Raw genomic sequence first — 27446 nt, 5'->3', positions numbered from 1 at the left:
AGTTTCTATGGGCAGCCTACTTGTTGCCATTGGCAATTGTTTCTTGGCTCATTCTCTCCTGGGCCAATCACCATGTCTGGCCTCATAACAATCCTTTCCTACTTTTTTTTTTTTTTTCCTGAAAACACATCCTATGAATTGCTGTGGGAAGGAACCAGTGAAAATCTCCTTGTGAAGGCTCATCATTTAGGATGTTTCTTTTTTAGAGTCCTCCTATTTGGGGGCTTTCTTGGGTAGGGGGAGTAGGGTATGCACCAGCCAAGCCTCTATCGGGGTGTTGCCAAGCCGTCTCAAACTCTCCCCAGTCAGTTCTTTCCCAGCTGTGGGGTTTTTGGCAGAGAAGGGCCAGAGGGTGCCATAGCTGGCTTCCCAGGAGCCGTGCGTCCTGCCTGGCTTCCCAGCTGAGTTGGACTGAGGGACATCGTGGTTAACAGATTTGCCAAAAATCACAGAGCTGGGGCTGGCTCTCCAGAGGTCAGGGATATTAAGAGCAAGCCAAAGGGCACAGAGTCCTGTTGCAAGACTGGAAGCAGCCAGGGACCCAAAGAAAGTGCCTGGGGCTGAGCATTGGAGAGCTCATCCTAGGCTGGTCTCCACTCCCTGGAGGACGGTGAACCCATCACCACACATCCCAGGACCTTGGTCTCTCTGTCTGTAAAGCCAGCAGGTTGGGTCATCTGAATGGAATAGATAACTAAATTAATCTAAGGTCTCTTCCAACGTTGTGATTCTCTGACTACTGTACAGTTTGGGGGTCTGAAAACACCCTTCTACCTTTTCCCATCTGCACGGTGTGCTGGGGCCACATCAAACCCAACCTCGGGTGCGGCACCGGGTCCCACCTCGTTTGTGCCTGTTCTTCCTCACATGACCCTTTGCCCCCGCCTCACCTGTGCCAGGGCAGATGGAATTCAGACTGTTCTGATTCATTGACCTCAAAGGCAACCAAACAAATGCCCTTGCAAAGGGGATCTGACGCCTCCAAAGCCGTGACGGGCCTTCCAGGTGGGTGGCTGTTGAAACTTCTCTCCCTCCATGGGACCACAAAGCTTTATTTGACCAACATTCAAGCTCAAAAACTTTATTTGCCTGGAGCAACCCCAGGAGACTTAACCTTGGAAAACTACCTTCTCCCAGGCTTCACCAGACACCTCCCAGGGTGGGAGTGTGGGGTGAAAACACATCACACCCACGGCCGTGTGACATTCTCATCTTCCCAGCAGGGAGAACCGGTCCCTGCCAGTGTCAAGAAGTCAAAACAAAGCTCCTTTTCCATGTGCTTTTTCTTCCTCAATGGCTTAGACTGTAAAGTCATCAGGAAGCATGGTCTAGTGCTCCAAGCTCCAGACAGACGCTTGACCTCTGTCCTGGCGCCCTGGGCTGGCCTGGACCAGACACCGCACCCCCAGGACTGTTTTCCCATCTGCAAAACAACTCGGGCCTCTCTAAGCCAACATCACCTCTCACTGCAAAACACAGCCCCCTTCCTCCTCCAGGGACAGTTGGCCTTAGAAACCAGCTCATCTTTAGGGGAAGAAATCCTTATGGGGCAGGCGGCAGAAAAGCACAGCACAGAGGAAGCAAAGAGTTAATTTTGCGCTGGGGGGTGGGGGCGTTGGGAGGTTGAGGGAGGATGATGGTTTGGGCGAGCACCTTTTCCACTCTCCTAGATCTGAGGTGGAAGGTCTCTGCTCTGGTCTCTGATTTCTAGGGAAACGGGATGGTGTGATGTGCAGATAAACAGAGAAGCCTGCTGTAGATGGCTGTTGGGTGTCTCCAGGGATCAGTAACACCTTCATCACAGAGAATGCTTCTGCAGGCATTCTACTTCTCTTCCCCACCCCCACCCCTTAAATAAGCAGCTGTTTCCTCTGCCCCTATCCCTGGCCCCTCGCCGCTGCTGGATCATCCTGCCTACCCCAGGCTGCAGACTGACTTATCAAGTTTCAGAACTTAACTTCCCTGGCTGCATCTCCGTCTTCTGCTACTTTACAAGGTCTCTTTTTACATCGGCCCTTTACATGAGACCCTGCCTGACCCAGCCTTGACAGAAAACCCATCCCCTACCCGTGCTGGTGTTTGGAGCTCAGAAGTAGCCCTCCCAGTGACCCCCTGCCAGGCCTCTGGTGAGCATTTTCATCTGATCCTTAATCCGCCTCCTGCCACCCTGGCCGAACACACGCAACCAGGCTGCCTGTGATAGGCTCACAATAACCCTGGCTCTTAAGCTATCAGATAAGGAAACTTCACGTGCCCCAGCATCACCGACACCAGGTCTGAGGTTTTCTTCTTAGGAGGAGGAAAGGTTAAGAGATGCTGAGGCAAAGAAGTCCAAGTATTTGAAGAGACAGACAGCCTTGCTCTCCAGAGTAAACCATTGTACACAATTGCATGACCCTTAGATAAGACCTGAGAGAGGGGTTCTCACCCCTGGCTGCAGGTTACAATCCAGGCTGCTCCCCAGACAGATTACATGGGAATCCCCAGGGTTGACATCTAGGCATTGGCTGGGTTTGAGAGCCACTGATTTAAAACAATGCCCCATTTTGCAGTTTGGGCAAGAGAGGCCAAGAGAGGAGAAGTGATTTGCCCCCGATTAAATGGTCATTTGGGACAGAGCCCTAAGCAGAACCTGTGTCTCCTAACTTTAAATTCTTATCTCTTCCCATCACGATTTTCCCTCTGGTTGCTTTAGAAGAGAGGGTCTTAATCTCTGAGGCACATTAAACCTGTCCAAGGGAACTTTCGAAATACGACGACAGGCCTCCTGAAATTCTGGTCTGATTGCTCCGGCGTGTAGCCGGGGTATAAGTATTCAAAGTTCCTTGAGTGACTCTCATGTGTAGTCACAGTTGAACGAAGCCCTGCTTATTAAAAGCTAAACCCCTTCAGAGAGAGAGAGTGAGTGAGTGAGAGAGAGCGAGATGCAAAAAATAATACTGTGGAGGCTGGAGGGAGGAAAATTGTTCGTGTAAGATGAATCTTGGGATCCATCAAAACAAATGACGCTTGAGCTGGATCTTGAAGGTTTCAATACTTCGAAGTGGCAAACGGCTTTCCAGGAGAGGGAACCGTGTGAGCAGTGTCCCATAGGAAGGGATATGGGAGATGGGACAGTTGGGAATTGGACAGAACAGGCAAATTGGGACCAACGTGCGGGAAACTTTCAATTCACATGGGAATGTGGCAGGAACTGTCCGGCCCAGTGACTGCCAAGCTCTTGCACACATCAGACTCACCTAGAGGGCTTGAACACAGGCTGCTGGGCCCACCCTCAGAGTCCCAGATTCCGTGGGTCTGCATGGGACCTGGGAATGTGCATTTCTAACAAGTTCCCAAGTGATCATGATGCTTCTGGCCTTCCCAAGACACTTTAAGAACCACTGTGCTAGGCAGAGGGAAATCCCAGAAAGTTTCAGATTTGAATCACTTGGAGAAATATACAGAGAGAGAGAGAGAGGAGGAACTTCAGTAGGACAGGAAGATTGATCTGGCATAGAGAAAGAAAATCACAGTGCAGAGCGGCCCAGAAGCGCATGCAGGCGCTGCCACTACACTACGGAAGAAGACACGAAGAAGGAGAAGAATATAGGTAGCCCTCAAATAGCATATTTATGAAAATTCCACTGCCCGGGCAGTGGGACTGGGGAAGAAGGTGGGGTTAGAGCATGTTCAGTGGATGCGTGCACAGAACATGGTGACTGACTGGATTTGGAGGGAAGTAGGGCAGAGTCCAGTGGGGAGTGACTTTTGGAAGCCGAACAGCCAAGGGGTTGCAATTCACTGAGCTGAACAGGCAAAAGGAGGGGCAGGTGTGGGAGCAGTGCCAGGGGCTTTGCTGGAACATGAACCCGAACCCTGTTCTCAGGTGCCTGGCAAGAATGAGACCTCTGACTTGGGCCTAGAGTGTGCCAGAATGAAGACTTGGCCCTGCTCCTTAACAGTTGCTGTTTCTGCCCTAAAACTATCCTCCCAGGGGTGATGGGTGGCAGGTGTGGGGAGAGCTGAGCCAGGGTGGTGACCCATCGTGAGGTGCTTTGGGCCCGCGTCCCCTCCAGTGGATAGGCGCAGGAGTCCAGCAGAGGTCTGTCTCTTCAAGTCCAATCAGGGAGGCAAAGGAACCAAGCATGGCCATGCACTCACACTGAAACCCATGTTGCTCCAAGACCTCTATCTGCGTTCGGTTTACAGGATGTGCTCCCTGAAGCAGTAGTTTCCAACCTTGGCTGCACGTTAGAATCGCCTGGGGAGCTTTAAAAATGCCTGCTACCTCGGCTGCACCCCACACCAATTAAAACAGCAGTTCTGGAATAGGACCAAGGCATCCGTATATTATAAACCTCCACAAGCGATTCCCAAGTGCAGCCAGGGTTGAGAATTGCACCTTAAAGGGTGTATATAGGTAGCCCTCAAATAGCATATTTATGAAAATTACATTTCCTCCCTAAGGAAATGGTTTGAATGTGTCTAACACCACCCTACCCCACCCCACTGCCCTCCTCCCACACAAGCGACTTGATCAAGGGACAGGCCTGGGCTTCTGAGTCACAGGCCTGCCTTGCAGGCTGGCAGGAGTTGTTGCCCATAGTCAGAGTTTATGGAAGCAGAGGCCACAACCTGGAAGGAGGAGACTTGAAAGCCCAAAGTCCAAGGAACTTCATTCATGGAGGCTGAACCAGAGGCAGAGAGGGTAGAGAGTATATGGGGAGGGATGGGGCATTGTTCAGAGCCAAAACCAAGAGGGAGGTTTTAAGGACCAGAGAGACCCTGTGGGAAGAACAGGGATGTGGGTGATGGAGGTGATCTGCATGAGATTTGGCAACACCAGGCAACTCCTCACAGCCGTTCTTCAGGCATCCCAGGAGTGTGGAGAAACCAGGAGACGACAGAGTGTGCCGGGGCCTCCTCTCCTGGTCCTCCTCCCCGACTCAGGGGCAGATACGAAGGGCAAAGAGAGAAAAGGGCTGGGAAACCAACAGCACGAGGAAGCTGACAAGGGCAGGGGATGGGGGCATTCACTCCGGGGCATATCAGGATTGAGGGGGGCCTGAAGCTTGCACAGTTGGGAGGGCTGTCTTTAAGAAAAAGAATATGACATGACAAATACAACTTGAGCTCCTGGGCCTGGGAAGGAGCCTGAAGTGAGGGGTTCCGGCGTGAACTTGCTCTGGCCAACAGGCTAATAATCTGGGCTCGGAATCATTGCTAAAACGTGCCCCACTTTCCAGGGTCTTGCCTTGTCTGGGATACCCCATCAGACTAGGAGGCCAGTTGTCCATTTTATTTCTGGGGAACGAAGGAGTAAAGGAGTCTGTGTGGTCAGTCACCCAACACACATTGGTGGCCGTGCCACAAAGAGGCCCTCCGTGCAGCGCTGCAGGCCATTCGCTCCCTGCACAGCTTCACATTAGGACCTAGGATGTGTCAGGGCGGGGCTATGTGACAAGCATCACAAGGACTCAGACAGGGCCCAGCTCTCACAAATGACAAGTTCTCTGGCGAGGAGGCATGCAGGCCTCTGTGAAGGCAGGACAGAGAGGGAGGTAATTGCCTCAGGCAGTTAGGGTGGGCTTCCTGGAGGCTGCAACCAGAGAAGGGAGCCTGAGAGAACCTGCCTAAGTTCACCTGATCAGGGAGAGCTGATCTTGCAGAGGGAACAGCCACAACAATATTTATTAAGCACCTACTATGTACCAGGCTTAGATGTGTTATATGAAGTCAATGAGTCTGGTTCAACACCACCACAAATTGGGTCCTAGTATTATCCCCATTTTACAGATAAGAAAGCTGAGACACAGTGATGCTAAGGATCTTATTCTCAGTCTCACAGCTACTTAAGTGGTGGGTATGAATTTTAAACCCAGGTAGTCTGGCTCTAGAATCCATGTGTGCAAAAAGCTATGACGAGACATCTTGGAGCACTTTGGGAACTGCAAGATACTCAGTGTCCCACACAAAGGAAGCACTGGGAAGGCAGGCAAGGAAGGGGGCCAAGAGGGCAGGAAGGATCCTGGAGGGCCTAGAAGAACAGGTAAAGAGGTTTGGGTAAGGAACAGTACCCAAAAGAGGCAGGGCAGCTACTGAAGGTTTTTAAGCAAGAGCATGGGGTGCTCAGATCTAGGCTTTAGAAAGGTTACTGTGGGCCGGGCGCAGTGGCTCACGCCTATAATCCCAGCACCTTGGGAGGCCGAGGCAGGCAGATCTCTTGAGGTCATGAGTTTGAGACCAGACTGGCCAACATGGTGAAACTCCTTCTCTACTAAAAATACAAAATAGCCGGGCGTGGTGGCAGGCGCCTGTAATCCCAACTATTCGGGAGGCTGAGGCAGGGGAATCACTTGAATCCAGGAGGCGGAGGTTGCGGTGGTGAGCCGAGATCGCACCACTGCACTCCAGCCTGGGTGATAGAGCGAGACTCTGTCAAAAAAAAAAAAAAAAAAAAAAAAAAGGTTACTCTGTGTAGAAGATGTGATTAGAAAGGATGGATTAGAAGCCGTCAGATGGGAGCAGGGGATCTCTAAAGATGCTATTGCAGAGTCCTGGCAATTGTGAATGGAACATCAATTGAGGCCAAGGCACCAGCTTGAAGTTCCTCTGGTTCCAAAGACCACCTTTAACAGCCTGTGGGTGGAGTAGACAGAAGAGGGTCAATCTTATCTTGGAGGTGTCTTGGAGCCCAGAGACCTGAGTGCAGTACCCTCCTTCCCACTGGCCGCCTTCATGGACTAAGTCAAACCCCTTCACCTCTCTGGGCCACAGTTTGCTCATCTGGAAAGTGAACATGATAATTTGTGCTCTGTCTGACTCGTGCAATTTTTGTGAAATTCAAACAACATCTTGTATGCAAAAAATGGCCCATGACTATTATTGACAATGCAATGGAAGCTTGAAATGTCTGCACAATTAACTGATAGCCTAGTGGCCAAGAGTCTTCTGTTCTTGGGCTCAAGTGGTATCCTTTGCCTTGGCAATAAGCTGACAGCTGGGGCAGGTCCCTCTTTCCCACCTCCACATGACCCACCCAAGTCCTTCCCTTTCTTCAAAGCCCAGCCCAAATACCACCTCCTCCAGGAAGCCTTTCCAGAGTCATTCTTCAAGCCCCCAACTGGAAATGACCTGTCCTTCCCCTGAAGAATGCTGCTTTCTGCTCTGCTCTTTCTATGTTCCATCTAGCTGCAGTTGTTTCTGCATTCCCCTCCCACGAGCTGCCACAGCTGCCGCCTTTCTTTTTTTTTTTTTTTTTTTTTTTTGAGACGGAGTTTCACTTTTGTCGCCCAGGCTGGAGTGCAATGGCTCATTCTCAGCTCACTGCAACCTCCGCCTCCTGGGTTCAAGCAATTCTCCTGCCTCCGTTTCCCGAGTAGCTGGGATTACAGGCACCCACCACCACACCTGGCTGGTTTTTTGTATTTTCAGTAGAGACAGGGTTTCACCATGTTGGCCAGGCTGGTCACGAACTCCTGGCCCCTGGTGATCCTCCCGCCTCAGCCAGCCAAAGTGCTGAAATTACAGTCATGAGCCACGGCACCTGGTCGCCCTGCTAATAATTTTTTAACCCATCTTTCCTGGCCCTGTTTTTATGTATTTAAAAATATCTACTTGATCTCATCATGTGGATGAAGTTTTCTGTCTTGCCATTTTCACTTAATAACACAAGTATTTGTCATGTTCTAACTACTTTGAATACAGATATTTTAATGGCTGCAAAAGAGTCCTATCATATGTTATAACTTACTTAACTTTCCTCATTGTTAGATGTTTAGGTTGTTTTCGGTTTTGATTGTTATAAATAATGCTACAACTTTTAAAAATAGAATGAATCAATAATTCAAAAACAAAAACAGAAAACAATTTGGGTTGTTTTAGGATATGTCCTCCTGTCCCTCTGCTCAGCTGCCTGAGAGAAGATGGGACTCAAGACAGAAGAAGGTGTGAATGCACAGGAGAAAACCCACAGCCTGTGCCTGCGAGAGGAGGGGCAAGCCGATCCCGCCTGGCTGATCCCAGACTCCTCTGCTGGCCCTGTTGACATTTGATAAATGCTTCCTGTGAAGATGTTTACCCAGGAGGAAATTTATCATGCTTCCCCTTCCTACCACGAGGGTGGGAAGAGGGGCTGCATTGGCCCCATAAATTCCAGCCACTGTCTGAGCTCACCACTTCACCTCCCTGGGTGCCCCCGAAAAGGTGCAAGACAAAGGCGTCAGACACCAAAAAGCCTGTGCCCGGATGCGGAGAGGCAGCCAAGGGAGCATGTCTGTAGACATCCAAGTCTACTTGTCACTTTCATCCTCCTATTTTCTTTTTCCTCCATTTAAATTAAGTTGCTGGTTGTCCTTGTTTTATCCAGGAAGTCCTAAAGGACCCACTGAGAGGTGGCCCCTTTTTGTTTTTTCCTCCCTTACTGGACAAGGAGACAGGGAGCCAATGTAGTGGCTGGATCTTCAATCACGGGAGCAGAGGTGTCTGTGGCCCTGGAAACACCATTTGTTTCTCAGCAATCGGGCCTCTTGGTTCTACTTTCAGTTGAGCTGCCGTCTTCTCTAGAGAGGCAGCTGGGGCCAAGCACAGTGGCTCACCCATGTAATCCCAGCACTTTGGGAGAGCGAGGTGGGTGGATCACCTGAGGTCAGGAGCTCGAGACCAGCCTCACCAACATGGTGGAACCCCGTCTCTACTAAATACAAAAAATTAGCTGGGCACGGTGGTGCATGCCTGTAATCCCAGCTACTTGGGAGGCTGAGGCAGGAGAATTATTTGAACCCAGGAGGCTGAGGTTGCAGCAAGCCAAGATCGCACCGTTGCACTCCAGCCTGGACAACAAGAGCGAAACGCTGCCTCAAAAAAAAAAAAAAAAAAAAAAGAGAGAGGCAGTGGAAGTATTGAAGGCTGTGATATCAGGGACCACCGCAGCCAGTTCAGTGTCAGCTCTTGCTCACTCTAACCTCCAGCAGGTCCCAGAATTAGTCAGAGCCAAGGCTTCCTCGCCTGTGAAACAGGCAGTAGTACCAACTGCAGCAGTTTCCTGGGACAGCCACGTAACAGAATGCATGGACAAATGCATGGAAATAGCAAAATAACGTGCAGGTGTTGGTTTTATTTAAGCCAAGGAAGCTGGCCAAGTACCCCATCTATAAAATGAGTATATTATAAGAATCTCTGCCTCCCACTACTTGAATATCAGAAAGACAGAAGACATAATATTTGCAAAACTGTCCAAGATATTGAGTCGGTTTTCCATTTCACCAACATCCAATCAGAAAATATAACACATCCCAGAACTTCAGTTCTAAACGATGACCACCTCAGCCACCAATAATACCCTGAAGCAAAGCACCAAAGACTAAATTACTTTTTTTTTTTTTTTTGAGACAGAGTTTCACCCTGTTGCCTAGGCTGGAGTGCAGTGGCACCATCTCTGTTCACTGCAACCTCCGCCTCCTGGGGTCAGGTGATTCTCCTGCCTGAGCCTCCCAAGTAGCTGAGATTACGGGCATATGCCATGACGCCCAGCTAATTTTTGTATTTTTAGTAGAGACAGGGTTTTGCCACATTGGTTAGGCTGGTCTTGAACTCCTGACCTCAAGTAATCAGCCTGCCTCAGCCTTCCAAAGTGCTGGGATTACAGGCAGGAGCCACCACACCCAGCCACTGAATTCCTTTTTAAATATCACATTCTCATTCTCTAAAAGTTCCAGAAAATATGACTCTCAGAAATGTGTATCCGAAGCAACTCAGTGGTTTCTCTAAAAATCCAGATTCTTACACTGTACTGAATCAGAAACCCTGCGACATAGAACAAAGGACACTGCATTTTAACAAGCTTTTTTGGGGACTGTTTTGCACAGTTAAGTGAGAGTCACAAATTTAGAAGCCCCACATCATGCTGCAGAAGTCACAGTAACCTTCTCTCTCTATGCCCTTTAGCAGCCAATCCCTGAACCCTCCAAAGAGAAGATTTGTGTACGGAGTATCCACTGGAGCCCAAATCATATATGATCCCAGCCTCCAAGGCCCCACGGTCCACAGCTCTGATTCTGGCAAAGGCAGATGGAAGAGGCTGGGTCCAGCCCCCTAGGCAGCCCGTGTCGATTTGAGTCCAGACCACAGCAGAAGTTAGCACAGGAAAACAGAGAACACAGAGCTGGTACATGATACTAAAGTAATTACATAGGGAGACTGTGTTCCGAAGGAGGGCAGTGGACCTCAGGGGACATCAGAGTCCAGGTCACAGTAGCAACAATAAAGGGAGGCAGAGGGAGGGGACACACGAGCCATCACAGATTCCAGGAATATGAGTTCTCTAAATGACTTTGATAGTTCATTTTAATCAAAATATAGTTTCCCCTAAGTTCCTGGGGACAAGTGTCAATCGTGGAGCCCTCAGAAGCGGTGGACCATTGTCAGGGGCCAGCAGACCTGGGGTCAGTCTACCAGGTGACAGGACCCTATACATGACTGTTTCCACGTGGCATGACAGCCGCGTGTGGAGATACCGAATTTCCCATGAGGGTGAGCTCCCACTTATTCTTCAGGATGAGCTGAGCTGTATCCCATGAGGATTGCTCGCTGTGGGTTTCAGTCATCCTGCAGGAACGTGGGAGCATCTGCAGATGAATGAACGTTTTAATTTCCTTGTGTCTGGATGGCCACCAGAACCCTTGTGAGTGACACAAATGGGCTCTCATCTCCATCTTTTAGGTGAACAAACTGAGGCTCAGGGAGGTTAGATTCATTTCCTAAGCCACACAGGTTTAACGTTCATAGACAGGACTGCAGTCTTCTGGTTCAAATTTCCTTCCTCCACAACTTTCTTATTATGTCTCAGAAACTTGGCTTTTGAGATATGTCTAGAAGCTGTTTTCTCAGCACCTTGAAAATCTATGGGAGATCTTCCTTCTTGTTTTCTAGTTAAAAACAACATTCTTATTTAATACTTTGGCATACGGTTAGGGTGACCGACCTCCTGATTTCCCCAGGATTGTCCTGGTTTTAGCATGAAAAGCTCTGCCTCCCAGGAAACCCCTCCATCCCATGCAACTAGACCGTTGGTCACCTTACTATGTGTTCGACTGTCTCATCCTCACAGGGAGGCCCCAGCTGCAGGCCTCTGACTTCCCATCTGAGCTCTGCCTCACTCACCTCCACTTCTGCCTCCCCAAGAATTCAGACCAGAGCAAATACAACACCGAGAAATCATTCTCCACTCAGCTAAGTACTTTCGGTGAGCTTCTGATCACAACGGACATCTTAGTGATGTAGGAGAATGTACACAGAAATATTAGATTTATTAGCACCAATGTCCAAATGGCCGTATATCAAAAATTTGCTTTATTGAACAATGGTACTGGAAATGAAAATATAATTTGGAACCCAGACACTATATTCTATAGTCAAACTAGAAAAAAAGTGAGTGTTATTTGCATTCATCACGTCCAATGCAGCAGACAATCTGGTTAAATTCTGGCTCTGCCGCTTAACAGCTGTGTGGCCTTAGGTGAGTTACCTAATGTCTCTGTACCTCAGTTTCCTCATATGTAAAACGGAAATGATGATAGAATCTGCTTTATAGCGTTATGATGAGAATTAATACATACAAGTCACTAGAGAGTGCCTGCAGTGAATGATGTTAGCTATTGTTCATTGCCCCGTAACCTACACACGGCAAGGCCAATGCCAGCATCTAAACATCATGTACCACACAAACCAAGCAGAGGATAAGAGGGGATTCACTTGTTTCCCAATAACTGAGGAAAGGAAAAGGGAGACTGGAAAACTGTTTTAGACCGAATCTATTCTTCTTTCTTCTTCCCTTCGAGAGTCACTGTATCCTCAAGCACTATTGCTGATTCTATCCTCACGATCTGGGATGCCCAAAACAAGCAAGGAACAGTCCATCAGTAATAGCCCTCACATTAGTACAGCACTTTATATACAGCAACTCACTTGTACGCATGTGACACTGCCGCCACATCTGTACAAAACCACTTCCACTACAAACCAAGCTTCTCTGACCCATGTGGTCTGCCTAGCATTGACCACTGAGCTTCTATCTACCGTGTGTCTCTTGCTGAGCTGGGTGCCGTGGGAGATGGAGGATGCAACAAAGTGTAAAAAGTGGGCAGAGCTGACCCTGGACCATTTACATTTATCTGGGGAAAGAGCTCTCCAGGTCTCCAGGTGTGTAAAACAGGACACATCGGGTGTCAAATGATCTTGGGATTCAGAAAAGACAGGCCAAGGCACGGCGCTGTTGGCAGAAGGGGTCCACACAGGGAAGAAGAGAAGCCCCCTGTAGCCCAGCCTTTTACACCGACCTCACTCAGTCTTCTAGAACAGATGTGATGAGCGCTGCTGACCCTCCAGCCTTAGCCTCTCAATGTGCTTCAGAGAACGTCCAACAGGAAGGCTGGCTTCTCTGGGCCTGAGGGCTTTCTCCAGTGCCGGCGCTTTCCAGAGGAGCTACACAATGAACACTGGCTGGGAAACTCACACCCTCTGTGGAGCAGCCTTCAGGGACTGAGAGGAGTTGGAGTGTGCACACCCCAGCCCCACCCCGGGAGGATTGTTTTGAGGTGCGTGTTTTACACTCTTCCAACAGCTTCCCCCTTGGGATGAAGCTGCAGCTGCCCATTGTGTTGACTGGCTGACCATAGCCCCTTTAGCGGTTGCTTCCCCTCCCCTTATCACCACCCACCCCTCTCCCGGGCTCTCCCTGGTTTACCTCCTCCCCACTGCCCACCCCTCTCCCGGGTTCTCCCTGGTTTACCTCCTCCCCACTGCCCACCCCTCTCCCGGGCTCTCCCTGGTTTACCTCCTCCCCACTGACCACCCCCTCCTGGGCTCTCCCTGGTTTACCTCCTCCCCACTGCCCACCCCTGTCCCGGGCTCTCCCTGGTTTACCTCCTCCCCACTGCCCACCCCTCTCCCGGGCTCTCCCTGGTTTACCTCCTCCCCACTGCCCACCCCTCTCCCGGGCTCTCCCTGGCTTACCTCCTCCCCACTGCCCACCCCTCTCCCGGGCTCTCCCTGGCTTACCTCCTCCCCACTGCCCACCCCTCTCCCGGGCTCTCCCTGGCTTACCTCCTCCCCACTGCCCACCCCTCTCCCGGGCTCTCCCTGGCTTACCTCCTCCCCACTGCCCACCCCTCTCCCAGGCTCTCCCTGGTTTACCTCCTCCCCAGTAAACTTGCACTCACATCCTTGTCTCAGGGGCTGCTTCTGACAAAACTCAAACGAAGACATCCCCCTATTTCCCGTGACTGGATTAATATTGTACCCATTTGACTCATGAGAAAACTAAGACTCAGACTAATTATCTGGTCTGAGGTCACATAGCAAGCATGTGATTGTCCTCGGGCTTGACCTCACATCCCTCTGTACCACCGCACCTGTCCTTGTAGCATACTGAGAGAAGTGTACACATAAGCATGTCGCTGGATCCCAGGGACACTGCTCACCCTGACTCCCACCTCTGCCCCACTCAGGAAACTGGGATTTTCTCCTGTCTCGGCCGCCCGAGTAACTGGGATTACAGGCCTGCGCCTCCACGCCCGGCTAATTTTCTATTTTTAGTAGAGATGGGGTTTCTCCATGTTGGTCAGGCTGGACTCAAACTCCTGACCTCAGGTGATGTGCCCACCTCGGCCTCCCAAAGTGTTGGGATTATAGACATGAGCCACAGCATCTGGCCCTAAGTAGAAATCTTATGCTCCACGTGGGCCTGAAGTGCAAGCCAAGAAATAGGTAGCTACCCTTTCTGGGACGTGGAATTGCTGAGAAAGTGTTAGCTGTACATTGTTTATCCAGATCCATAGAAAACAGCTTTTACAAGCACAGTCCCAACTTTTGGCAATTTTTGCAAATCATTTGGATTAAGGTAACATGCAGCTATTGTGTTGGGGTAAGTGTGAGTGTGTGGCTGGATGTGAAATTTTACTGACAACCAAACCATAGCTGGGAAACTTGAAAGTGTTGTCAAGGCTCAGGGAGCTGTCGGTAAACCCAGGTACAGTTTTGGCTCAGTTAAGAGGTAACTCGATCCAAGTTTTGAACAAGATGGAATTATCATCAGCAGGGGCAGATGGATGGGGTAAATCACATGAAATCAGCCTAAACTTATTAAAAGCCGACCGCAAAGCTTCTTCCATTTATGTCCAGTGTTCTAGTTATCTATTGCCGGATAATAAATCACCTGAACGTGTGAGTCAAGAATTCAGGCAGGGCTTGGCTGAGAGATTCTGTTCCACAAAGCATCCACCAAGGTTATTCACAAGTATTCAGCTGGCAGATGGGCTGGTCTGAAGGGTCTGTGATGGCTTCACTCACATGTCAGGCACATTGGTGGACATGGCTAGAAGGCTGGGCTTGATGGGGACTGTTGATCAGAGAACCTATCCATACATGGTCTGTCCAGCCTGGTGGCCTCAGGGCAGGTGGACTTCTTACACAGCAGCTCAGTGCTCCAAAAACAAGTGCACAGTGAACAACCTGGAAGCCACGTGGTTTTTTATGACCTGGCTTTGAAATCACACAGTGTCACTTCTGCTGTGCTGCTTGTCCAAGTGGTCACGAGCCCAACCAGATTCAAGGGGAAGGGACTTAGATCCAACCTCTCAGTGGTAGGAGTGTGTAAAAGTACAACATCCAGATTGGGTTAGAAGCAAAGAAGGGGCCAGGCATGGTGGCTCACACCTGTCATCGCAGCACTTGGGAGGCTGAGGTAGCTGGGTCACCTGCAGTCAGGAGTTCAAGACCAGCCTGGCCAACATGGCGAAACCCCGTCTCTACTAAAAATACAAAAAATTAGCCAGGCATAGTGGCAGACACCTGTAATCCCAGCTACTCTGAGGCAGGAGAATCGCTTGAACCCAGGAGGCAGAGGTTGAAGTGAGCTGAGATTGCACCACTGAACTCCAGCCTGGGCAGCAGGAATGAAACTCCATCTTAAAAAAAAAAAAAAAGGGGGCCGGGCGCGGTGGCTCAAGCCTGTAATCCCAGCACTTTGGGAGGCCGAGACGGGCGGATCACGAGGTCAGGAGATCGAGACCATCCTGGCTAACATGGTGAAACCCCGTCTCTACTAAAAAATACAAAAAAAAAAAAAAAACTAGCCGGGCGAGGTGGCGGGCGCCTGTAGTCCCAGCTACTCGGGAGGCTGAGGCAGGAGAATGGCGTAAACCCGGGAGGCGGAGCTTGCAGTGAGCTGAGATCCGGCCACTGCACTCCAGCCTGGGAGACAGAGCGAAACTCCGCCTCAAAAAAAAAAAAAAAAAAAAAAAAAAGGAAGCAAAGAAGGGAAGCCACAGTTTGCAGGCTTCCTCTGAATCTGAAATTATAGTTGCAGTTGCTTTGTCCAAGGGAAGGAATTCTAAAGGGAGGGATCTGGTTGGGCTAAAATCGTTGGAAAGTCAAACCAAGTCCACACTGGATTCTACAGAAGAGCTCTTGTCCCACTGAGCTCACAGGGACACCCAGGCACCTGCTGCAGCGCCACCCTGCTCTCTGGCCTGTGCCGCCGGCTGCCCACACGGCCTGGCTTCCTGACAGCTCTGCGCTCAGCCCTGCCTATCATGATGAAAGCAGCTGAGCAGTGTCTCCCTTGCTCGGGGACGCTGGTCTCCTGGAACTAAGAAAGAGGGAGGAGGCCAATGTGGGAGAGTTTGGTTGATTTGAGCAACATGCAAACCACATGGGGATCAGGAGCCTGAGAAAGAGTGCCTGGTGTTGCTCATCCCATTGAAGGCCTGCAACTGAGGTCAGGCTCCATGGGGCCCTCTCACCAAAGCCTGCATCTCCCAAGGTAAGGCAACTCTGTGAGCCTCAATGCTGACAGTACTGTCCAATCACGGAGAAGAGGAGAATGCCACAGTCTCTCACACATACATGTACCACGGCCTGGCACAGGGTATGTCCTCAGAAGAGTCAACTGAATAAACTCATTGGTTCAATTGAATATGCTTTTCACATAATGTTTGTGCACCTTTCTTTTTTTTTTTTTTTTTTTTTTTTGCATTTACTACATAAGAGATCTAGAAAAGGATGATAGCGGGGGCAGGGAGCTGGTAATGAAAGGAAGAGAGAGAAACGGCCTGATGCTTGGGGAAACAAGCCTCTGGCCTTGAACTATGGCCCAATCTAGTGACTGGAAGTGATCTGACCCTACAGAGAGCCCCTTGGCTAATGAGCTCTTTACTCAGAATGAGTTTGAAATGTTTGATACGATCCTAATTAAACTAATTATTTCCCTCCAAACTTGCAAACTTACATAAATAATAAATAGATGGATAGATGGAATTAACACGTATTGGGAAGGTACTATGTGGCTGACATGTCCTAGGTGCTTTCATATATGCTAATTCATCAGTCCTTACAAAACTCCAAGGAATAGATGCATTTATCCTTTTTTTTTTTTTTTTTTTTTTTTTTTGGTCACATATGGAAAAAAGCAGAATGAATCAAATACAAGCCCGGATTTATCTCTCTGTCTCTCTCTCTGTCTCTCTCTCTCTCTCTCTCTCTCTCTCTCTCTCTCTCTCTCAAATCCTGTTTTGAACTGCTGCTCTGCCTCTGGGGTGATTGTACAATCTCCACTCACCCCATCACATGGCCTAGAAACCTAGTAATGTGGGCTGCATCCTGACCTCCAGATCAGTCAACAAACAGGTCTCATTCTTTTTTCATCCTCAGCCTTCCTCCATCACTCGCCCTGTGTCAGGGTCCTCAGACTTTCCTCCTTCATTCCTTCATCCTGGGCTATTGAGCCAGCCTCCTGACAAGTCCTCTGTTCTACCCCTGTAGTCCATCCCTCACACTGTAACCAAAGAAAGCTGAAACACAGACCTGAGCATAACAAGCCTTTTGCTCATCAAGTATCACTCACTCCCTACAACCCTACAGCCTGCAGAATAAGTGACTAACCCTTAAGCCTGGTGTTCAAGGCTTTCCATGATCTCCTCCTGACTCCTCCTGATCAACATTTCTCATCTCATCTACCACTACTCCCTTTCCCGACGTGTTTGTTTGTTTGTTTGTTTTTGTTTTGTTTCGTTTTTTGCAAACCAGAGTCTACAAAGCTCTGAGCATTGTTCTGGAAGAGGAGAGGAGTTCTACGTAATGATTTTGAAATGTTATGTTTATGTTTCAGTGATAAAGGAAAAAATAGACAAATATGACACTCACTTTGTGATCCTGCCTCATTATTTTAATCTCTGTGTTACTTATACTTGCTTTCACAATCTTTGATGTTATTAACTATTCAGGTGACGGTTTTTAACTTTTAATGCAGAGTTTCTCAAACTGTGGTTGCAGAGCCTCCAAGAGTACAGGGATAGTTGCTCATGGGTTCTCAAGTTCTTCTCTATAGTCCAGCTGTAGTACACTGTACTTGTATGTGGATCAGATCACAAATTTCATTTTAGCCATATCCCTGCTTCATCATCTTTACTTGTGTTCTTCTTTTGGTTTAGAATGCCTTTCCACATTCTACATACTCAGCTCCTACCCAGCCCCATTTCCAAGCTTCTTCATGCATATCACTAGGGATAGCCCTGCTGTAGATCTCCAGATGCAAAGATTCTCTGAGTTGGAATGGGCATTGTAGATCATAGGCTATTGTTCTCATCTTACAGTTAGAAAAACCTAGGCGCAGAAAATGGAAGTAACAAACCAAGTCTAGAATCCAGACCTCCTGACATCTTATATGGTGTTCTGTTCACATCTTGCAACATGCTGCACACTCCTCTTAAAGTTTTATCATCCATTTTTGCATTGAGTGGCTGGAAGGGCTGCATGCAGAGTAAATCCTTAGCTTTCCTACAACCATAACTGACAGGGCCATAAAACCACAGTAATTACCTGACATGTTCATATGTCTGAAGCACTATAATAGAATATCCCAAGAGATCTGAATGCTGGAAGCACTTTGCATTTTTGCACTGGACAATGGAGGCTGCTCCAATTAATGTCAATCAGACTTACTCACTCCAGAGAAGTCCAAAATTATATGCTGATTTATTGAACTTACCATAATGTTCCAAAATTGATTTTTTAACATTTTTGCAAACTAAGATATTATAGAGAGGCAATATAGCAATTAGTTCAATGTTCTGAACTTAGTAGATACTCAGTAAAGGTGAGCTGAATGAATGGATGCCCCATAGGCTGGGAGCCAAGACACCTGAGTTCCAGTCTCATTCTTCTACTAATAGGCCATGGGGGCTTGGGAAAATTCCCTCACTAAGCTTCAGTCTACTCAGCTGTAAAATGAGGTATTTGGAGCAATCCAATTTTATCTTCCTGAGATAAGTCCCTTACAGTCCTAAAATTCTACAATTTTGTGAAAATGATAAATCCATTTATACTATTGGTGTCAAAGGAAAAGAAAAATATTATAATTTATTAACTATTCTAATTTTATGCTCCATTGCTTCTTTCATGCATCATTATAGGTGTTTTCAGAACCATTACATAGTTGAGTTATCATGACTAACTTTTGAGGAAAATACTATTACATTCTGCCTCTACATTTGGGAAAACAAATTTTATTAACTTGAGAAGACTTCAACTTCCAGTCTTGATAGAATTACTACTCTTCTCAGACACTGGGAAATTGCAAAACTGTAATCTGTGAGAGAATGCATCAATGAGGTGAGACCTGAAATAACCCTAGCTTTATGCTTGGAGGCAATTTCCAGTCCACGAGCACAGTCCAGTAGCTTCACTAAGTTGAGGAGACAGAGATCTGTCTACAGACCTGAGGCAGCTAGGAGTTGAGGGTCACAATTTTTGAAAGGAGGGAGACACACAGAAAAATAACACCATAAGTCTACTGAGATATTTTCCTGAGTCTTTGCTGAGTATTCAACTATATGTGTCTAAAGTGAAACTCTACATGACCAGGGAAGATAAATGACAGAAGAGTTGTAAGCTGAACAATCTAAAGCTCTCAAAATGTAAGGCCATCACTGTGCATCACCCAGCCAAAGTGGAGAGTCCTTGGTGATCCCTTGGGACATTCAGTGAAGAGCCCAGATAAATCACACTTGAGTAAAAAGGCTGACTTATTCCTGGAGTGAAGGTTACTCTAGACTCTCCATAGCAAAATGTAAAGCCAGGATTCAAAGATGTCAAACTGATCCATGTGTAACTTAACTGTCTGCTGAAATAAAGCCCAAACAAAGCCAAAACCAAGATTTTTTTTAAAAAAGAAGACAACAAAGTCCAAATACTTAATGATAGAATATTACAATGTCTGCCATCTAACAAAAAATTACTAGACATATAAAGAAGCAGAAAAATGGTGACCCATAATCAAGAGAAAAATCAGTCAATAGAAACAGACCTATAAATGACAGAGATGATGTACGAGTATTTAAGTGACTTGACAAGACCCATCAGTAGGGAGTGCAAATTCAAACCCAGGTCTCCTGGCACTTTCATTTAGTGCTCTTTTCATTGCCTGTGCTCACCAGTCTCTCTGTATGTGTGGACATTTATAGGGTTTTACTATGACAATCCCAGTGCAATTTTCCTATGCTTCTGGTCTGCAATTTGGTTACAATGGCTGAGAAGCCTGCAGAGGTAGCCACAGATATGAAACCACAAAGGCCAGTCTCTGATCAGGAATAAGCACTGACCATCCTCATAGACAAAATTTCAACAATGCTGAAACAGAACTCAATTGTGTCTCTTCCCCTTCCCCCACTATAGAACTTTCATGGGAATTACCCCCACTATAGAACTTCCATTACCACGTGGCCACTCCTGGTCACATCTCTGGTCAGAAGGTCTCTCCTCCCCAAGGGCTGCAGCTTAAGGGAACATGAAAATCAGTGTGTGAACAATGGGAGCATGCACCAGGAAACCAGCCCTCAGCTTCAGCCCTGATTGGCAAAAACTTAAGCAAGGGGTAAATGGAAACAGAAAGCATCACAGGAGGCTGTCAGCCTGCAGAAAGGTGCAAGTCCCACTGCCAATGCTGGGAGTATATTCATGTGTGCGCTGCCTACAAGTGTTTGTGAGAGAATAGTGACACAGAGTCACTCCCCAGGCTGGGGGTACAGTTTTCCTCCCTGCAATTTACTACACAAGTTGTTACCAAAGCAAATATCAAAGCCCTGCAATTTGCTAATTATAGGCGGGATCCTGGGCTTGTGGGCCCAATTAACCACTTGTTCCTCATTTTCGGTGTATGACCGGCGGACTGCACCCACAATTACCCACTTGTCTTTTTAACTGCCCTGTGAGCTGGCTGACTCACCTCCAATTCACTCCCACTATCCACTCCAGATGGCCTTTGGTGTCTTTTTGTTTCCAAGCTCCCCCCACTTGACTATTATCTCTCTCTGCATCACAAGCCACTGTCTGGTCACCCAGGCCAAGGCTCCTACAAGAAGTCCTGATCTTACTCCTTGCCTATGCTTGGAGCCTGTAAGGCAGGAAGCAGCTCCTGTTGCTCTGGGCATTTTGCCTAGCTCCTCAAGGAAGCTCAGGAGGCTGTGGCCACATTCAGCCTCTGCTCCCAGACAGACTCCACAAAAGGAGCAAGGAAAATTACAGCTTCTTTGGAGCTGGCCCACTGCCAGGGCTCCTGTCCATGGTCTCCGTCAATGCCTCCCTGGTTCCCTACCTCAGTCCGGCCAAGGCTGGATACCAGGAAACTCATCACCAGTCCTGGAAGAGGACATCCCAATAGCTGCCAGCATTAGCTCTCTGGAAAGACACAAATCAAAAAAGGAGAAAAATCCCTCAGGACCTCCTGCTTCATTAGGCAGACTTCCCGGCAAGCAAAGAATTTCCAGCAAACTTTTTGATGGGTTACTATGTCAATGGTTCCTACCTTTTTTGTGTCACAGACACCTCGGAAAATCTAATGAAAGTTCTGGACCCTCTCCAGTGAGAAATGCTCATATCCGTTCATCCATTTATTTATGTAATCTTTCAGCAAATATTTATGGGGCACCTATGTGCCAGGCACTATTGCAGGGACTCAGAAACATCAGCGGACAAACAGAATTTCCTGCTCTCGTGGAGCTTATATTGTAACAGAGAAAAACAGGCAATAAAAAATGAATGTAATAAATAAGTAAAATACATAATTTGCTAGAAAACAAGTGCTGTGGGCCAGGCATGGTGGTGCACACCTGTAATCCCAGCACTTTGGGAGGCCGAGGCGGGCAGATCACTTGAACCCAGGAGTTCGAGACCAGCCTGGACAACATGGCAAAAACCCATCTCTACAAAGAAAAAAAAAAACATACGAAGAATTAGCCAGGCATGGTAGAATGTGCCTATAGTCCCAGCTACCCGGGAGGGTGAGGTAGGAGGATCACTTGAGCCCAGAAGGTTGAGGCCACAGTAAGCCATGATCACTCCACTGTACTCCAGCCTGGGCAACAGAGTGAGACCCTGTCTCGGTAAAGAGTGCTATGGAAAAAGGAGAATTACAACAGGGTAAGAGAGAGACCGGTGGGAATGATGTCACATTTTTAAACAGGATGTGTCAGGGAATCTTCACTGAGAAGTGAATGTGAGCAAAGACCCAAAGAACATAAGAGGTTTCATCATGTGATTAACTGGGGAAAGAGCACAGCAACAAGAGCGTGAACAGCCTGAGGCCATGCCCAGCGTGAATGAAGATAAGCGAAAAGAGCAGAATGGCTGGACCTCGGGAAGTGGGAGGAAAGCTGCCTCAGTGAGAGAGATGAGGTCAGAGGGGCAGAGGTCGGGAGACACATACCACATAGGAATTTTACTGAGTTAAATCTAAAACCATGAGTGGACTTTATGAGCAAAGGGGAAATATGATCTAAGACTTTAGAATGTCTGTCTGAGGCTGCTACGGGAAGCAAAAGATTTAAATGTCAGAAAATGGTAGCCTGGGTCGGGTGCAGTGGCTCACACCTGTAATCCCAGCACTTTGGGAGGCTGAGGTGGGTGGACCACCAGGTCAGGAGTTCAAGACCAGCATGGCTGACATGGTGAAACCCCGTCTCTACTAAGAAATACAAAAATTAGCTGGGTGTGGTGGTGTGGGCCTGTAATCTCAGCTACTCGGGAGGCTGAGGCAGGAGAATCGCTTGAACCCCGGAGACAGAGGTTGCAGTGAGCCTGGATCACGTCACTGCACTCCAAACCTGGCGAGAGAGAAAAAAAAGAATAGAAAATGGTAGCCTGGGCCAGAGCGGTTGCAGTGGAGACCGCTGGAAGGTTGAGTCAAGAGCAGCTCTGCAATGGACGTGGCATGTGTAAGAAAGATGCACACGTAGAATTTCACACACAATTCAGCACTTTAGCAAACCCCTCTGTCCATCCATGGATGCAGGGTCCTTTATCAAATCACAAGGAAAGTGGTGGACCCTAGAAGGGAGAGGGAAGGGACTTCAGTGAGTGGACACGGGGAACCCTAGCTGTATCTACAAGTTTCACTTCTTTTAAATACATAATAAAAATACATTTAAATGAGTATGACAAAAGAGTAACAACTGGTAGTCTAAGTGGTGGATACATGATTGTTATACCATTTCTGTGTATTTCAAGAGATTCATCATTGAAAATGGAACTGCTTATCTCAAGATTTTCCAGATGCCTCCCATTTGCTTTTTCAATGCATTGAGGGAGAATCAATACAATTGTGCTGGTCAGTCTGTCTGCAACATCTGGTCAGGTGCCTGGGGATGGGAACATTTCATTTCTCTGACTTACTTTCCTTCCCTTTCTTCCAGTGGCTCAGAGTCAAATGTGAGAGAAGACAGGACAAACACAAAAGCCACACTGTACCAAACACAGAGTCTAGAGGAGAAAGAGAGTGACGGTAACTGGGAAGACCTGGGAAGGTCTCCTGGCAGAGGCGGCCTTTAAGCAGAGTCCAGGAGAACGGGCAAACTGGGACACGCAGGGAGAGACAGCGGGTTCTGCTGGAGGCCACTGCTCTAACAAAGGCACAGTGGGGAGCAAGCTAGGGCCCCAGCACCCACTCCACAATGGCCCATTTTAAGGGGAACAGGCAGGGGATTTCTTTGTCTCTGCTACTGAATCAGAGACCAGACTAGATATGAGGTGCTTTTCAGAAGCCTGAAGTCACCCCAGTGGGTTCAATGTGGTAGAAAAGCTTGGTTCTGGGCCTGCAGCAAGCTGTAACCTGCAGATGAGAATGACTTTGAGGCCCCCAGAGATTAGGGCTACGGAGGCAGGGCAGAGTCCCTTTGCAGACCTGAGTGAAGATCTCCCCAGGGGGCTCCCCAGCCAACTGAGCCACCTCAGGATCGGGCCCCTAGACAGAACATTTCTCACAATCTGAGCCTGGGGGAAGGTCCCCTGCTGCCCACATTTTGCAAAAACTTGCGCCATGTCACAGTTCTGATTAAGTGCCAAGAGAACTATTTCCCAGGCCACAGCTTTAACTAGGCCATGCTTCCTAATTACTAGTTTTCTCCTAATTAAATAAAAAAGGGGGGGAGGTAACCAGTGATTACCCCACCTTCTAATACCACCTTCCATTTATATGCGTCTCTCTTCAGAGAAGCTCAAAGTGCTTTGTATATTATTGTATATTTTCCCCTCATAACATCCTTGAGATTCCTAGGGGTGCTTATTATCATACCATTTTACAGCTGGGAAAAGAGGTGCTGGCTGAGGTTAAGCAAAGTGTCCAAGTGCCCTCACTAGCGATGATCAGCATTCTGAAGCTCTTTAAGAAATCCCTGTACATTTAGAAATAAAGTCATCTCCCGGGAGATAAACCAGGCTAAAGCAACACATACATAATAATTATTTATTGCAAACTTTACAATAGTAATTAACACTGTTTAATTCTCACAACAATCCTGTAAAACAGATACTATTACACTCATCTTACCGTGAGGACAATGAGATTCAGAGAGGTAAAGTTAGTTGCCTAGAGTTGCGTAATAATATTAGGTTAGCGCAAAAGTCATCGCGTTTTGGCATTACTTTCAATGGCAAAAACCATGATTACTTTTGCACCAACCTAATAATAGTTGTGACAATAGTAAAAGCAGAAACTAATATTTATTGAGCACTTGCCATGGGCCAGGCATTTTAGACTTTTTTGCTAACTCATTTAAGTTCTTACAACACCTTTTGAAGTAGGTATTAGTATTATCACCATTTTGCTGATGACAAGACTGAAGCACAGAAAAGTTAAGTAACTTGCCCAAGGTCACACAGCAAGTAAGTGGCAGAGCCCTACAGGAACCCACAAAAGGTCTCACCATACCAGTTTATCCGCCTGAAGAAATATTGTACTCTGAAGGTTGGCCTGGGGACACTCAGACAGTCAGGGTGATGCAGGGGTACCTCCAGGACACCCTGTGGGTGTATTTCCCTTTTTTTTTTTTTTTTTGTGAGACAGAGTCTCGCTCTGTTGCCAGGCTGGAGTGCAGTGGCACAATCTCAGTTCACTGCAACCTCTGCCTTTCGGGTTCAAACGATTCTCCTGCCTCAGCCTCCCAAGTAGCTCGGACTACAGGCGTGTGCCACCCGGCCCAGCTAACTTTTGTATTTTTAGTGGAGACAGGGTCTCACCATGTTGGCCAGGATGGTCTCGATCTCTTGACCTCGTGATCCGCCCACCTCGGCTTCCCAAAGTGCTGGGATTACAGGCGTGAGCCACCGCGCCCGGCCTGGGTGCATTTTCAGTACTCCTGCTGTGTGCTGTGTGGGTGGGTACTGAGTGGGCGACGGGAGGGACACCAAGCTTTTCCTGCCTGACTCAGGCAACTGTGCTGGGTACTCTTCGCTGACATAAAATGGCACTGTAGGAGCTGTTAGCTCAAAGGTAATGGAATCCAAGAGTAAGAATTAGCCAAGGGAGACATTCAGACCAGCGGGAAGCGAACCTGGTGTGGCGCGTGTTTGGGGGAGGGTACACATCTTGCTCTTCCATATGCCAGAGAAGGGAGCTCTCAAACCATCCTAGAACTTTGGTCTTCACTGCTCTCTCCCCAGAAGCATCCTCTAAGGACTCATTCTGTGCTCATACCTCCATCCGGGGGAACAAACTAGAAAGGGACAAATTCTGACTCCTTGCCAGTCTAGCCAAACTTGTTCATCAACAGATTGGCCTACTGGATGCAGACTTCACCGTTTCGGGACAGGAGTTCCCCCAAGTGCCTGGCATACTTCCTAGGGGCATCGAAGGCAAGACCTGGCCCCTGCCTCAGCCCTCGTGCCATGGGTCCCTCTCTTTCTCACACCTCTCTCCTCTCTCTTCAGACCCACCCTGGGAGCCAACCGCCTGCCGTCAGCATCTCCTGTCCCTGCTTGCCCTGTCCCTTTCCAACAGGCAATAGATCAGATTGCCAGGGAGCCCCTCCTGAGAATGGCAGCATGAGAATTAACAAGCTGCCAGCACGTGTCCAAAATGGGCAGCAGGTACTTAGTTCCTGGTGAGTGCTGGGTGTGCCACCCCGGGGTCCCAGCACTTTCTGACCAAAACAGAGCATTTAAGAATGTCCTGGCTGGGCGCGATGGCTCATGCCTGTATCCCAGCACTTCGGGAGGCCTAGGCGGGCAGATCACCTGAGGTTGGGAGTTTGAGACCAGCCTCACCAACATGGAGAAACCCTGTCTCTACTAAAAATACAAAAAAAATTAGCCGAGCGTGGTGGTGCATGTCTGTAATCCCAGCTACTGGGGAGGCTGAGGCAGGAGAATCACTTGAACCGGGGAGGCAGAGGTTGTGGTGAGCCAAGATCGCGCCACTGCACTCCAGCCTGGGCAACAAGAGCAAAACTCCATCTCAAAAAAAAAAAAAAAAAAAAGAGAGAGAGAGAGAGAAAGAAAAAAGAAAGTCCTCACCTGCCATGTCTGACTTCCAAATTTCCCAGCGTTTCCTTCTCCACTTTGTTGGGATTTGTTGCTTGCAATGGTTAGGAGCACTGACTCTGGAGTAAGACCGCCTAAATGTAAACCCAGCCCAACCATGTGCAAGCTGTGTGATTCTGAAGAAGTTATTAAACCTCTCCTGGCCTTCTTTGGTGCCTGTAAAGCAGAAATAATAATTCCTATGTCATACAATTGTGATAATTAAATGAGTTATTACATTTAAGTGATTAGAACCGTGCTTAGCACAGAGGAAGCACTCAAAAGTTAACTACTATTAGTGATGTCTAAACTTTTTTCCCCGGGGAAGGATCAATTCACTTGCTGGAGTCAAGTTCAACTTTGCACTCCAGTCCTTCAGGCAGGTAGAGGCAACTGAATCACGTGAAAACTGTTACCGCTTTGGAGGAGGGAGGAACATCAGGAAGAAGATTTAGCCCTTAGAGATGTAAGGGCTTAAAGAGTCTCAGTCCCTGTTGACCACATAACATCTGCAAAAAGGAAAAAAGAAGGAAAGCGCGCTGAAGGACCCATCCCGGGAGGAGGATGAGCCACGCTCCCTCCAGCCTCCCCAGAGGTGCATTCCTTAGATTCCCGCCCCGGCCCCAGCCCCAGCATCAGCTCGGGTTCCTCTGCAGACGCTCAGCCCCTTCGGAAATGTAAAACCCGGGAAGCGAAAGCCGCGGCGACCTCCGAGAGCCTCTCAGGCACGCGGCCTCTCTCCCCACCGGCAGCGCCTGGAAATACCACAGGCCTAGCCAAAGATGGAGCTGTTTTGTTGGGAGCTCGGGTTTCCCCCGCCGCGAGGCTGAGCCGGTGGCGCAGCTGCTCAAAGGTCACGCCCGAGACACGTCCGCACAAGCCCCGGTGGCGGGGCGGGCAGCGGGGAGAGAAGGTGGGGAGTGGGCGGGGGGCGGGGGCAGGGGGAGGGGCGCCACCTTCTCCAGGGCCCTGCGGAGCCGCCTCCCGTCTTCATCTCGCAAGCATCCAACGCGGGGAGGTGGCTGTCCTCTCCCTACTAGGATTTTATTTTTGCAAAACAAAAGGGATGCCAAAAAAGAAAAGGCTCCTAAATGAAAAGAAAATGCTTCTTTAAAAATGCTAATTGTGAGCTTTTTATTATTGTTTTGGAATTTCAACTGATGGCTGAAAGAGAAAATCTAAATTTGGCCACAGGAAACCTGGAGCCAGTTAACCTTGAGAAGTTAGTCTTCATTTTCTATTAAGTAAAATATTTGGGTTTGAATGCTTAGAGCCCTCTGCTTATAAAAATAGAGGCACTGAACAGTTTAACCACCTGTGTTTTCCTTGGATCGCATATTTTCCACAGTAAACAAGAAAACACAGATTGGAAATCCATTCATTCCTTCATAAGATGAGCTTCAGTTGGGGTTTATTTGTGTTTTCAATCAATGGAAACCAAAAACAGCCTTTGCAGGGTTATGATATTTCGTGCAAAGAAGCTCCAAGAAGCTCTTTTTATCCCCTCTGCAGCTATTTCTACATAAATCCCAAGATTTTTTGTTAATGCAGTTAATAATTATAATCCCGTTTGGTTTTCCAAGCACATACTACATGCTTTACCTGCTGTCATCTCATTT

At 48.1% G+C, this 27446-nt stretch overlaps 1 long non-coding RNA gene across 5 annotated transcripts in view; it reads right to left on the bottom strand.

Annotated features, from left to right (window-relative positions):
- The window catches only part of LOC107128772 (uncharacterized), a 41604-nt gene extending 14928 nt beyond the window's left edge, over window positions 1-26676 (bottom strand). Inside the window, exons 1-5 of one of the 5 annotated variants that reach the window (XR_010584855.2) lie at window positions 26536-26676; window positions 26244-26336; window positions 25822-26004; window positions 20630-20712; window positions 195-6417 (exon numbers count right to left, since the gene is read on the bottom strand). This is a non-coding gene — a long non-coding RNA (uncharacterized lncRNA). Of the gene's footprint in view, window positions 1-194; window positions 6418-15293; window positions 17641-20629; window positions 20713-25821 lie in introns of those variants that run through there. The other 4 variants (XR_010584854.2, XR_010584853.2, XR_010584856.1 and 1 more) reach the window with 4 other exon arrangements.
- Between the last annotated feature and the right edge of the window lie 770 nt (window positions 26677-27446).

This window comes from Macaca fascicularis, chromosome 2, assembly GCF_037993035.2.
Source record: "Macaca fascicularis isolate 582-1 chromosome 2, T2T-MFA8v1.1".
NCBI classification, from domain to species: Eukaryota; Metazoa; Chordata; class Mammalia; order Primates; family Cercopithecidae; genus Macaca; species Macaca fascicularis.
The sequence above is the reverse complement of the archived record's forward strand: the minus strand, read 5'-3'. Positions and strand labels throughout refer to the sequence as shown.